The sequence below is a fragment of the Dreissena polymorpha genome, chromosome 12 (assembly GCF_020536995.1).
Source record: "Dreissena polymorpha isolate Duluth1 chromosome 12, UMN_Dpol_1.0, whole genome shotgun sequence".
Classification (NCBI taxonomy): domain Eukaryota; kingdom Metazoa; phylum Mollusca; class Bivalvia; order Myida; family Dreissenidae; genus Dreissena; species Dreissena polymorpha.
In genome coordinates this window covers 38,032,141-38,045,800 of record NC_068366.1, presented here as the reverse complement: position 1 = coordinate 38,045,800, position 13,660 = coordinate 38,032,141, and the positions used below count along the sequence as shown (strand labels likewise).

The 13,660-nt window shown below is 33.8% G+C and overlaps 1 long non-coding RNA gene across 1 annotated transcript; it reads left to right on the top strand.

The window, feature by feature from the left end:
- Positions 1 to 2,027: 2,027 nt before the first annotated feature.
- Positions 2,028 to 10,481, top strand: LOC127852920 (uncharacterized). The gene is made up of 4 exons (XR_008036360.1): positions 2,028 to 2,148; positions 8,999 to 9,096; positions 9,608 to 9,691; positions 10,389 to 10,481. It is a non-coding gene; the product is annotated as an uncharacterized LOC127852920 (long non-coding RNA).
- The last annotated feature ends 3,179 nt before the right edge of the window (positions 10,482 to 13,660 follow it).

Genomic DNA, 13,660 nt, shown 5'->3' with positions numbered 1-13,660 from the left:
TATAGTTTTGTCTATGATCACGAGTAAATTTAAATCGGTATTCCACCGAATCAAACATTTTTTTTTAATTTATGCTTACAAATGATTATTTTTGTATTTTTGCCATGCCGGACAATATAATTCCCCGTTGGGTGTCCCCATGTATTTTAAAAGGAAGCTCATCCGCATGATTTTAAATCATCAATGCAGAGAAGTCGCCCTTGCCCAATTGCCTTTAATTGGTGGGTCACAATGCGGAAACCAAAGATATCTAAAAATAGTTCCGGTAAAACAAGGAAAATTATCGATACTTTTCACTGTTATTTTTCACTGTTTGAAACAGTGAAATATTTGTTTTAATTCCCTGATATTTCTGTATAAACCATCGGAAAGCATCAAATAAAGTGATTTGATTGGAGAATTTTATTTACAAGACATCTAACTGGTTGTAAAATGTTAACTTCACATTGTTTGTCATCCAAATTTAGCATGTTTACAATTGTTTGGAATTTCAAAGCTTTTATTTAAAAAAATTAATGAAATACTAACAAGCACCAAGTCATAAAATATATTTGTTTACTTTTAACAACAATGGCGTCAAATAATTTTCATCAAAATGTCCCACCTTCTTGAAGATTTCTTCGAATTATAATGTGTCTTATCCGCTGAAAAAAATGGCCGCTAGGGAGCAATTATCAAAGGTTACCATTATCATCATTTCGTTCTTTTAATGATGTCGTGTATGCATATTACCTACGAATTTATACGATAAGGAACATAATGTGCATAAAAAGCGCTCATATTGTTTAATCAAGTATTCAGATCCTCTTTAACTACCCGGATACTTGACCAGAACTACATCCAAATATCCGGATATTTGTTACCATCCCTAGAATAAATACATTAAAGCAACTTGATTAATTAATTAATAAAATACTAACAAGCACCAAGTCATAAAATATATTTGTTTACTTTTAACAACAATGGCGTCAAATAATTTTCATAAAAATGTCACACCTTCTTCAAGATTTCTTAAATTTCAATTACGTTTTTTATCTGACACTAAACGTTCATAATAGATGGTATGTTAATCCCTGTGACGTTGCAGATAACGGAAACAGTAAAACTAAGTTAGATTAAAAAATGCTTTTTCTTGTACACTATCTGAACCGAATCATTATCAAACTTGATCACACTGTTTGTAAGCTTCAAATTTTGGTAATGTATGATTATCTGACAAATCGCCTATAGCATGTCTGAATAACTGCCCTTAAATAATCGCTTCATAAGTGATGTCGCTATCTATTTCCATTAGGCTTCATCTTATCTTTATTAAAGTAAAAAACACCTAACCCTGGCGTAGTTTGTTACCAGCTGGCACTCTTGTTGTATTTGAAAATCTGATTTGAATAGTACAATGGTGTAAAGATACCAATAAATTAAATAAACCATGAGGACAATAGTGTAAATCCATTTATAACCGTTTAAAGTTGATTTTACATGAGTATTCAATTAGATGTTATTAAATGGTTAGCTACCAAATCTCTCTGATAAGCGTATAACTGTGAAACAACATTCGTGAGCACAATAACTTATTAAAAAACTACACATTAACAATATTATAAAAATCAAAACAAAAATAAAATGACAATAGTTTCATGAGCAGATTACAGAGTCAATATTACGGAAACTGTTTAAATTCAACATTTGTTTCATAATTTAAGCACCGGTTATTAGTGAACCAATCTTGTCTTTAATAATTCACACAATGTTGTCATTTATATGTCAAAGCACAATGCGTTTCAAAAGTTAACTTAACTTTGACAGATTCAACCAACATAACAACGGTTATTTTTTCAGCTTATCACGTGTCTCACAATTTAAATACACGAATACTTATCTATAACGTTTAACTGTTTAAATCAACGACATAATTTTTTAACCAAAATTCAGAACTATCGTTCAGAAGATAATTCTTCTGAACGATAGTTCTGAATTTTGGACTCCGATATGGTTCATCGTTATCTCTATTATTGACGTAACAGAATTTCTTTCGTTTATCGATGTAAGCAGTTTGTAGATCTGAATTCTTGAGGCTGAATCTGTGTGAATTTGCATAATTTTAAAGACAGCTTCGACATAAGAATTGGAAGGAAAATATCAATCGAGGTACAGTTACGTATATTATATTCTATAATGATCCTTATTATTAACTAAGCGATTGTCAAAATGTGGTCACATGCGAACATTCAATTCACAATAACGTTTTAATTCTGGCCCCATGTTTACAAAACAATTTTTGCTATCGAAAATCGATTTTGCTTGTCAATGAAAATTTATTTCCATTGTAGTTGATAGGCAAACATAAAAAATCGATGTCAGCTAAAATCAATTTTCGATTGCAAAAATGTTTTGTGAACACGAGGCCAGTACAAAAATCGAATAATGAATATGTGTCGTATACTGCTTTATATGCGTTTATGTATTTCATTAAATGGCCCTTAGTGGTCATCAAAAGTTACATTTTTAAGTTCAACCGTCATTAGTAAACATAGAAGCCGGAATAATGTTTGATATCGCGTTCAGTAAACAAGTATACTCCTCAGTATTCCTATTGGGAGACCATGATAGCTTTCATCCACCGTAGTCACAGTCGTCTGAAACGTCTAGGTTATTTTACAAATGTATATGGATTTGAGCTCTGTTGATAGAGCGATGGACTTCAACCTGGTGATCGCGGTATCGGCTCAGATGCAGAATTTGGAATCGGCCATGAAATCCTTTCTTAGGCCTTTCTCCCTACCTATGATTCATATAGGGCGGTTGTCTTTTATTAGAATAATTATCTGGTAAACCAATTTACTCAAAAAAATGTAAATTGGTCAACTGACCGCCATGATTTGACTGAAAAACTGTTAAAATTAAAATTCTGTTAAAAGTAAACTAAACAAACGAAACATAAAAGAATTTTACCGTGAAATGAAGTGTAAAACGTTCATTTTAAAGCCAAACCAATGGAATGTTTGAATCAGCAGACTATATGAATAAAGTAAAATTTAGGGATGGGAATCGTATCCAAAATCGGTATTCGGATAACCGTATCCATTATCCGAATATATCCGGATGTCCGTATACTCTTACCAGTAAACTACAATAGACTGCTACCAACATCACTACCAACGTTAATATACACTGTTTTATGTTACTTAGCAATATTAACTAAATAAAAAGCAAAAAAAGCATTTATGATTTCAGTATTTTTAATACTTAAGATTCATTTAACGAAGTCAGCAGACACTGTAAAGCTCACCTAAGCATGCTCATGGTGAGCTTTTTTGATCGGCTTTTCCGTCGTCCGTTGTCTGTCGTGCGTCTTCATCATTTGCTTTGTTATCACTCTAGAGGCCACATTTATTGTCCGATTGACTTGAAACGTTTGTAAAAGATTGGTTCCAATTATATCTTTAATGGACATTTTCGAAAATGGTTCCTGTTGTTTAAAAACATGGCCGCCAGGAGTAGGTAATTTTTCCTTACATGGCTTAGTCAAACATTGTAAACACTCTAAAAGTCACATATTGTCGAATCTTCAGGAAACTTGCTCAGAACATTTATGGTTACAGTAAAACCTTGTTAACCCTGTAAAAGTAACATTGATAGTGCAATCTTCATTAAAATTGGTCAGGACATATGTTCTTATGATATATTGGATGGGTTCGAAAATAGCCCCGGTCTGTTGAAACGCATGGATGAAGGAGGGCGGAGAATTTTTCCTTAAATTGCTTTAGTAAAATGTGTTTAACTCGCAAGAAGGCACATCTATGGTCCAATCTTTATGAAAATTGGTAAGAACATTTGTTCTCATGGCTCGGTTAAGTAAAAATGGTTCGTCGAAAAATATGGCGGCCAGGGAACGGGGCATTTTCTTACATGGCTATAGTTACCGCGTTAGCACTTAAGAAGTTACAATTAGCGTCCAATATTCATGAAATTTATTCAGAACATTTGTTCTAATTATATCTGTGCTGGGTTCGAATTATAATGTGTCTTATCCGCTGAAAAAATGGCCGCTAGGGAGCAATTATCAAAGGTTACCATTATCATCATTTCGTTCTTTTAATGACGTTTTGTATGCATATTACCTACGAAATATACGATAAGGAACATAATGTGCATAAAAAGCGCCCATATTGTTTAATCAAGTATTCAGATCCTCTTTAATTACCCGGATACTTGACCAGAAGTATATCCAAATATCCGGATATTCGTTACCATCCCTAGAATAAATACATTAAAACAACTTGATGGCAAACAATTTTAAATAAGTTCTAGTCTAAAGAAAACCAGGCCATGGTCGAACACAAATTGGCCGTTCATATGTTGATGAATTTGATTATATGGTATAGATCATATATTCTAATTGAAAGGGAAGAAACTAAATGTTAATGGATATTGCTTTTTAGGGAAGAAACTAAATGTTAATGGATATTGCTTTTGTTATGGCTGAATAAAAAGTCGGTTCATTTAGCAAAAAAATTGTCATTGCGACAATCTTTATAACACTTTATATTCAGACAACGTTATTCAACGATAACGCTGTATCATATGCATTACGGAATACTAAAAATTACTTATCAAAAGTCGGCTTGGTTTGAAAATAAAATATTTTGCAATGAAGCATATACGTTTGTTCACAATCACAAATATGCAATTGTGGTAAATTTGCTTTAAAATGGCTCTGTACGGCTTTCGGCTGAGTGAACGCAACACATATGGTGAGGACAACAGTGCACGCATATTTCAAAGGTAACACTTTATTCGTTTTAAAAGGATACAATTTTCTAATGTCCAGAACTAAAGAGATTCGTGTGAGAGAATCATATTGTTAAACATGGGTACAGCTGGCCAAAAAACAACAACAACTTACAGTTTCAGGTTAAGTTTTCGATAAGTATAATTTCAGCTACAAATTGAATATATAATTGTTATTGATTTTCAATTCTTGATAACCGACTTATAAAGCGGGAAATTATTTATTTCTGAACAATCAACTAAATACATTGTATGTAATGAAATAAAAACATTTTTTTAATAATAATGAAAGCAACATGCTTCTGAATATAACTGCCTCAAATAATATTGCTGACACATTAGCAAACGTTCATACTCCCTGGTTTATTCATGTTAGCTTATTATTTTAGGTCAATTATAAAAGTGTCCCAGAAAGCGTTTTAGCAATTAATACAATTTTGGTTGTTATTATAAAATAACAACGTGGGAAAAACTTATCAAGCAATTATACTTCCAGAGTCTCGTGTTAACTAACAAAATAATATATAAAATTACATGCACTAACTAACCGATTCACAAAGTTATTGCCCTTTAGTCAATTTCATTGTGCTGAGAATTTATCCCTAATTCTTAAACATATTTTATTAAAAAAATTGCACTTAAATAAAGGGCATTGCGAGACATTAAAATGAATAAGAATCATAAATCTTGTGACAGTTTTGTAATTTAGCTATTTGCTAAATTTTGTATTGTCCTTTTTTTTGTTCTTGTGCAGAGAATTACGCAGAAAGTATTTAAGAGATTCGCCTGAAATTTCATATCATAATAGAGGGCTTAAGGGAAAAGATCTCAGGGAACTTGAGGTCATTTTTCTTTCGTTAGATACCGTATTTCATTGATTACAATTGGCATTTATTCCATCTCTTTTTAACAAGTTCGTTTATCTAGTTTTAATCTCAATATCTAGCCGATGAAAACAAATATGCTGGGGCATTCGACACTTACCTTAAAAACACTCATTTTTTTATGTGCTGACAGTTAAATCAAATAAATGCATTCCTTAATTTAATCTTACATCACATCTTGATGGTTTTAAGTCGACTCTTATACGGAGAATACTTACTATTCGTCATGTAGCGTGCCCTTTCTAGTTAAGGCATAAAGGCATTGTTGTCAATGTGTTATAACGGTTTGTGAACATACAGAATTGGATGTGGTAATCGTAAAATATTTTGCACGTTTATTCTCCAGCAACGTTTAGCATTTTACATTTCGATTTATAACCGCATAAACAGGTGTGCGATGTTTGAGCTACCCCATGCTATAAAAATAAGATTTTGCTTAAATTGACCTATAAAATCTGTTGTATTTGTGAAGATCTATATTTGTATACAGCAACAGAATAATTTCATATTCGTGAAGTTGGATAAGAATATAGGTCAACTCCCATAATACTATTGGAGAGCTTTACCTACACTACAATCTCTGGGAAGGATCAATACATTTAGATAAACTAATAGAATATGTTATTTGTAGGTCTCTCCTATCAATATGATGATAAATGATGTTTACTTAAGGCTTTAATGTCGGTCCGTTGGTAAAATGTTTCGTTCTACACCTACAAAAGAACACGTTGTTTATCTGATTTGTCGTTTGGCATACCCCTTTATTGAGCAAGTCGTGATTCGACATGCAATTTACCTAAACGATATTTGCCTACCAAACTATTCATTCAAATTTTATTAAGCTAAGGTTGTCACCCGGTTAACGAAGATATTAAGCGTTGACTTATATACGTATTATTCTTTAATCGCATGTGTTCACATATATTACGATCCCATAATCATAAATCAAATTTGATAATCTTAGTTTGTCATTGTTTGCAAAAGTCGATTGACTATCTTTTTTTAAATAAAAAATGTACGCAATCATCCTACTCAAACATAATCATCAAACTCCTGTTATCATCATCGTGTACCTCGAACTATTGTTATTTGGATCCAATGAATCACTTGTATCCATCGAAGTCATAATTTGTTTATCATTTCTCCCAACTTCACCATCTTAGTTTTAAAAATCATGATCTGGATCATCTACGTCATAACGACCATTACAGCAGTCGTATGATCAACACAGATCTGAAACATTATCGCCACGTTATAGAAAATGAACGGATTTATAGTGAAAACAAAAGATAGCAGGTGTAACCAGATAATGTTTAGAACCGACATTCTCATTGATATCAAGGTCAGGGGTGCATCATTACAGAAATGTTCTTCTTGTCCGCTGACAATTGACACTGAAAATTAAAATTGTTTGCATTAAAAACTCATTTACCAAAAGAGGTAACAATTGTTTTATTAAAACATAATAACAAAACTATTTTATACATTTATTTAACTCTGAATGAACCATCGCTCTTTATTATTATTATTATTGTTTTTTACTACTGCTTTTTGAAGAACAAGAAGTTTTAACAATTAATGACACAGAGCTGAGCTAAAACGACCGGAACCTTAAACGGTCACGAAAATGGCAAACACAATTCCGAAATTGGTCAAAACGGTCCCTTAGTTTTAACATCATATTTCGACAATTATTTTCACTTAATTTAAAAATGTTAAAATTGTCATCAGGTTTTATCAATTCATACATGCTTAATATTTCTTTATGAATTATTTTGTCTGTATTCTTCATTGGGTAGCAACATTACACTTTGTCTAGCAATATTAATTAAATTACCAAAGATATGTTATAAACTGGTTTTAACATATTCATAGTTTTTTCCACACATCGACTCTATGAACCACACCAATTTCCATGTTTAGATGTTTTTCTTGAGACCAATTTAACCTACGGTTGTTTTCCTTCACGTAACCTTCATCGAGAAATGGGAATAATACTACACATTTTAGATACGTTTAAAAAATGCACAACATGAAGTCAAATGATCAAATGTGCAATTTTAAATCAAAATCTTTACTTATAAATGAGATATTCAATTTTGAAAAGTGTTGCGTTAGAAAGATCTGCAAGTGTAGATATATATATATATACATACAATATATCAAAATCTTTAGAAAAAAATCTGAAACATTACACAACGCATATACTACAATAAGCGGTGCAGAACTATTCGTACAGGTGTAATTAAAGCAAAAAATACCTATTATTCCATATTTTACTTTTTTCCATTACGATACGGTAAAACGTTATCTTCACTGGCCAAGTTATACCAAAATTAGTTCGTATATTTGAATTGACATCGCTTAGTATTAAGGATAATATTAGATCGTAATTTTTGTGATTACAAAGCGTGATTAAAGTTTAAGATTTATAAACGGCCACAACATTTGAGTTGAAGGGAAATTTAATACAAGGTATTGTGCCTCCAATTATCATATTGATATGCTACGTAGTTAGTAACATCTGCGACATGCCGTCTATTGAATAAACGTTTCCGTGACAAGGAGTCAATTTTCATATCAATATTTAGTTTATTTATTTTTATTTTGCGTAACTGTCTAGATATGTTTTTCCTGTCGCACTATCAAAGTAAATATTAGAGAAAATTTCGGTCTGTTGAATAAATCTGAATTTTTGCGTAGGCTTATCTAAAAAAGAAACATCTCTTGTTTGAGGTGAATGTGAGACCTAGTGTAAACAGGCTCTTCTCTGACATTTATTTACGGTTTTAACTTTGATGTATAACTCTTCGTGTACTTGGTCCGAGCTTTACCTTGGAACAATACTTTTCTTTCAGTGACAGTTACTAACCTTTTATTGCTCACAACGCTGCATTTTCAGCGGGAATACATATGATGTTTGACGTGTTAAAATGACGTCATAAGCGTTTTTTTTTTAGGAAAATGTCAATTGCCAGCTAAGCATTTAATGCAATTCACTGTCTGATATGAAAAGCAAATGATTCGCCTTTCAACTGTTTTGGAATAGTAATGCTTTTCATTTACCGTTCCAAGGCGTTTACCTCAGTTTTAATCATTTTGTGTTGAATGATGTGTTGAATGTGTTGTATTGTACTGTACAGGTAACTGGTAAGTGGTTTTAGAGAAAGACTTATGGATATTTACCAGAATTTTCTTTCTGATAATGTTTATGGAGTTTTATAGTTCTTATATTGTCAGTTATTACACATAAGTAAAATTCGTTGTAGTTGTCAAAAGTTATCTGCATCGTTAAAGAGTATCTAATTTTTTTTTCCAAACAGGTTCAAAATGGAATGTACATGTGGAATGCCACTGTTCATTTGGGGGCAACACTGTTACCGTTGTAGTGCACTAAATCCCTGGTTCAAAAAATATGAAGGTAACGAGAGTTAATATATATTTAGTGATATTGCATTGGGATTTAATTGGCAAAGCACATACTCGTTTTTAGATTGTATGCAACATGGACGTTTTAGAGATTTCGGCGTTAAAATCTTCCAAACACAAAATACACTGATCCTAGAAAAAACGCTGAGTTTAATGAACACTTCCGTTGTAAGTGTAAATAAAAATATATGTAAAAGAAGTTTATTCCCTTCATATGTGGAATGTAATCTTGAATTGGGCAAATTTGTATTATGTGTTTTAGATAGATACCAGAAAAAAACGCTGGGGCTAAATAAATTTAAGGTTCGCCTTCATGAAACTTGTCAGGCATCTTATTACACTAGGCAATGATTAATTTTTCAATCTTCAAATATATCTTAAGGATTCCTTAAACATTTTTTGCCATTCCGTTACGTGCTATTTAAGTGAAGTATTCAATTCATGCATTTTAAAAACAAAAGTAACAAAATTTTAAGCCATCTCCATTTTATATTTTAATGTAGACGAAGCAGCTATCGGTGGCGTTGATGAACTACTATCGACATTCAAAATAAACGATGATACTGCTGAGTTTCGTGATGTGTATAGTAAGTGCTTTTAATGCGTTAAAGGTTTTATAGTCTATGATTGCCAATGGTAGCAATAATTTACTATGCAAAATATTTCTGGGAGTTAATTGAATACAACTTATGTATTAAAAATCAGTTGAGTAAATCATATTAAAGCTTTTCACACATGTGATAACATCTTTTGATTAAGTAAACACGCATGAACACGACCTGTATATGTGTTCAGAAGAATAAGAGTTGTCAATAAAAAACTAAAACCAAACATAATGTTGTTGTAACAGTTATTGTATACTTTAATATAATATCAGAGTTGATGTTATATGTTAGTTTGTTATGCTTTTTTATATCAATGTTGATTTTTATAATGTGGAGAAAGTAAAGCTATTGTGATAAAAAGTAAGACTGCATTTTAAAATATACTAAAATCGAGTATATTTGACCAATTAACTACTTAATCACTGTTTGGATCGATCTTGCTGTAAATGCCAATTGAAAACCTTCGCAAGATCTACTTGTTATTCAAAAAGGGCACCCTGAGCTTAATAAAAAGTATAAATCAAACATATACAAAGCATACCAGACGGTTTACAAAACATGTCTCTTGCAGAAGGACAATTTCATGGAAGTTTGTATGCAGTTTGTAATAAGCTATTATTTATAATTTAAACAGTAGGCTAAATACGTACGTTCTGGATGTTGTTTTTCTAAATTGAAGATCGAGGCAAAATGGCAGATATAATAAAAGAAACACAATCGGATTTAACATTGGAAGCATATCAAAACGGATATAAATCCGCTAACCCAAAAGGTAAGTCGTTTGATGCTTCAAAAAATGTTATGCTATGCTCAACATATTCGGTTATTAGGATTTATATCTGTGACAACTGTGTTTTCTTCTATATATAAACACAGATATTATAAGATTACAAGATAATATCAAGTACAACTTTCATAAAAAAGTAAATAGCAAATAAGTGGACAAATATCATGAAAATTTAACAAGATTCCTTCTTTTATATCAAATTCATGTAGTGTTTAATTACTGAGGGCTATTTCTTTCTCAATCTGAAGTTGTATATTCATTCTTTACATACAACAATTTAACTTCGGTATTTGTTTCCTCTATTTCATGATGAAGATAATATATGACATTAATACAATAATACAATTCACAATATAATCATCGTCTGTTCATTTTAATAAGTTAATTCCAAAACTAACTTTAAAGAATGACAATTTAACCTGTAGTTTCTGTTGTTCAAGAAAAGATGTAAACTGATTCCAGAAAGTATAAATCACACTGCCAAAATATATGTTCTATGATTTTGATATTTGCACCGCAGAAGCAGAAGTCATATGAATTAGGGATGGATAATTTGCATTTAAAAAGGGATTAAAGGTTGCTGCAAATCATGAACTACCTAAAATCAATCACATGCAACTTTGCCTTTTAGAAAATGTAAAAATCATAAAATGGGATCCAGGCAATTCTGCAATATCCGTATAATCTATATAAAACTCCCACTCTGATCCCACTTCAAGCAGGCGGAAAGTATATTATACACAATCACTATTTTTGCTCTTGAAAAAGAATCTTTAACCGGGCTTATTTGCTTTGTTGGTAGAGTCTGGAATACAACTCCCAGGAAAATTGTTTTGATATCCGACCAGTGTTCATATCTTGTATTCAGACTTGTACTTTTTTCTACAGCCTTTCTCCCGTACCTCTTACTTAAGTAGTTCAGTGATAAATTGCTGGTATAAGTATGTGTACTAGATACTGGTAAAAGTTGACGTATTCGCGAAATATAACTGAACAAATACTATTTACTATTTACTATTTAAAGAGGCGCTAATTAAAAACAGAAATCTTAAGAATTTTCCAAGAACAAGGATACAACTCTGAACCATCTGATCATTCTGAAAAGATTGAACCAAAGCCAATATATGCGTCGATCTATAAAAGCCCATGCTTGCAAATGATATAAGTGGCATTGTTCCAATATTAATACATTTATTTTACCCTAGCGGTTGAGTGCAGAAGCTCAGAGACTGTAAGACAAGACAATAGTTGTGTATATACTACAGTGTACATAGACGGTGGAGGACAACACGATACTGGTTGTGGGAACGATAACCTTTTGTTCAACTCTACAGATCTGGTAGAGGTTCGTCTACATAGGCCGTGAAGATATACAACAACAACAACATGGCCCCAAAAAACTGTTATTGTTGGCGTCAAATAACTCACTTTCAATAGCCTAAAATAGCTTTCTATTACATAATTAACAAATCAGGAAAACACTCACACTTCCTTTGTAATGTGTATACAAAAGAAAATCCACTTAAACCCAAGTCTCACTTTTGCCGGTAGAGCCCCGGTCCATCCCGGTTTGCTCACGCCGGTCGACCAGCGAGGACCGGGATGATTCGTAGAATTTTTTTAACGCAGTCACACTATTTCCCGGTGCCGTCCCGGTTGAATCCGGTCAACAGCCCGGCAGAGTCCCGGTCAACCTGGACAGCATACGGTTTATCCCGGTGGAGCCCAGGCAGAGCCCCGGTTATCGCCGGTAGTGCCCCGGTGAAAGCCGGCAGCGTCCCGGCATAGCCCCGGTTGTCGCCGGTAGTGCCCTGGTTGAGCGCCGGTGAAAGCCGGCAGAGCCCCGGTATACCGTAACACCGCCGGCACTCACCGTGTCTATACCGGCATCAGACCCCGGCAGAGCTATGGCAGAGTTACGGCAACGCCCCGGTTTTACCCCGGTCGTCGCCGGTAATGCCCCGGTGGAGCCCCGGTGGCGTTCCGGCAGAGCGCCTGTTTCTTATATAACGTAGCTATACCGGGAGTCTATCGGCATTCATCGGGGCGTTGCCGTAGCTCAACGGGGTTTGTATGGGCCCCGGTGGAGCTACGGTGCCGTTCCGGTTGTTCCCGGTGCCGTCCCGGTTGTTCCCGGTGCCGCACCGGTCGTTGCCGGTCCTTCCCGGTGACTCCCGCTTCATCCCGGAGGTATTAAACATTTTAATACTTTCCCGGTGGATGCTCGGTTTTCCCCGGTTCACCCCGGCCGTCCCCGATTTAGCCCCGGTTCATCCCGGTAGAGCCCCGGTTCATCCCGGTAGATCCCGGATCACGCAAAGGGGCTCCGCCGGTATCATAGTGAGACTGGGCCTTTACCCTGAGAACGGTGTACAGATTGTGTACGTTGTCTCACGTAGAACTTTTCGCGCTCGATTTGCGCGCTCGATCTGCGCAGTGAAATATCATATACGGTAACTGCGTATATTTCCGAGAATGATCATGAATATTTGTTGTTGTTTTTTCATTTTCTTTTTTCTTGAATGTCTCGTTAACGCAAAATGAAATAACAATATCTTAAAATATGTTTATAAATACCAAATGTAATGTCTTCAAAAAATGTATCAGAAAAAAATTCTTCTTACTGTCTCCGTGGACACTCGTATCTTTTCGGCATATACCGTCAAGTGAGGAACTTATTCTCGCATGAATATGTCATGTTATATAGTGATGTTCTGTATATACAAGGCGGGTTATTTAGATCTGCGAAGAACTTCTTTGATTGCGCATGAATTACCGCCAAGTGGTAAATCGGACTTTTGGGAATTCATTCATTCGTGGGTTTTGGCAGCCAGCCAATTCTGACTGTCTCAGAAATTTGTATCATTGCTATGGCCTTAGGGCTACGCCCCAGGCCAAAAAGATATAACGACAGCAAGAGAAATCTCGAAATTATTCAATCGTTTCGCGTTGCATCGCTTTATAATTTGCAGGTTTTTAAATCGTCAAAAGATGCATATAATGGATATTTTAGAGCATGGTAAATGTTCAGTATTACTGTTTTCTCACAAATATCACAACTACAACGAAAACCTGCGAATATTAAACAACTTCTTAAAATTATTGTCAATTTACCAAAACGTGAAAAGGCCCCTTTAAAGTTTTGAAAAACAAAACAGTACCGT